The 1,145-nt window shown below is 28.6% G+C and overlaps 1 long non-coding RNA gene across 1 annotated transcript; it reads left to right on the top strand.

Annotated features, from left to right (window-relative positions):
* Nucleotides 1–458: 458 nt before the first annotated feature.
* LOC109863250 lies at nucleotides 459–1,095 on the top strand. Its single transcript, XR_002251308.1, has 3 exons — nucleotides 459–492; nucleotides 764–843; nucleotides 1,012–1,095. It is a non-coding gene; the product is annotated as an uncharacterized LOC109863250 (long non-coding RNA).
* Nucleotides 1,096–1,145: the final 50 nt, after the last annotated feature.

Genomic DNA, 1,145 nt, shown 5'->3' with positions numbered 1-1,145 from the left:
TTTATAATAGTTAAAAATTTCATTCATGAGTCAACAAATTGTAATCGTATGTCTTTTATAATTTTACTAAAATCTTATTTTTAGGCTAACACCGGCTTATATAATTGTGATAATAATATTAAACCTAACTTTCTCTTATTATAACACGATGTCTATATTTTCTACATATGAACTGCCACACAAAGTTTGTCACAAATTCTGGTAGTCGAATATCCTATACATAATTAAATAATCTTTTTTCGGCTCTGTAGTTTCTAACCTAATAAATATATATTCGGTCATAGGAGCCGTTCGCTAGGTGTTGTGCGGAAATTATACGTGTATATATATCCATATATACGTGTTCACATGTAAATTTTACACGTGAAATTCAATTTGAAATAACAATTCTAAAATTCATATTGGATGCTATACTTGCATCTCTTATATGAAAAATCCCAAATACCCCCCTAAATCCTATACATAAATAACTACAACGATATGAATACAATGGTATGGAAACCGCATGGAAACGCATGTAACTCTCTGTATATTAGCTATATTTGATATTTGATGCTTTTGTTGGAAGTTGTATTAACATTCAAAGATATTTCTCGAGTTTGAACCGCGTTAGTGTCAGTTTTATACCGACGTTTCGTGATCATTTCAGCTTACTTTATCAAGGTTCCAAGAGCAGCCTGATACATCTTTGAATAGCTAATTATTTATTAATTAATATTGCACAATCGGAAATCAATATTTCTTTATGTAGATTTTGTTACAGTGTATGACTTGGAGCTGGTATCTGGCGAGTGATATGCAATTCTACATAATTGGCGTAGCTTTATTGATTTTGTCGACCGTGTAAGTTGATGATTACCTATTAATTCAAAATTATTGCGCAGTTATCCTCATTTTATGTACATTCAAATAACTATAAAATGATGATTANTTATTGATTCAAAATTATTATAGAATTATCTTTATTTCATATAAGTATATTTGAATAAATATAAAAGTTATAAATTTCAGATATATGTATTGGACTATTATTATACTGGGTGCACTTTTAATTGGATCAATCTTACTTTCCGGTTACATTCCATATATTTATGACTATATTCCAACGTAAGTAACAACATTAAATATATATTATTGGATGTGAC

Source organism: Pseudomyrmex gracilis, unplaced genomic scaffold (assembly GCF_002006095.1).
Source record: "Pseudomyrmex gracilis isolate BER0280 unplaced genomic scaffold, ASM200609v1 scaffold_3790, whole genome shotgun sequence".
Classification (NCBI taxonomy): Eukaryota; Metazoa; Arthropoda; class Insecta; order Hymenoptera; family Formicidae; genus Pseudomyrmex; species Pseudomyrmex gracilis.
Note: the sequence above shows the minus strand (reverse complement) of the source record. Positions and strands in the feature narration are given on the sequence as shown.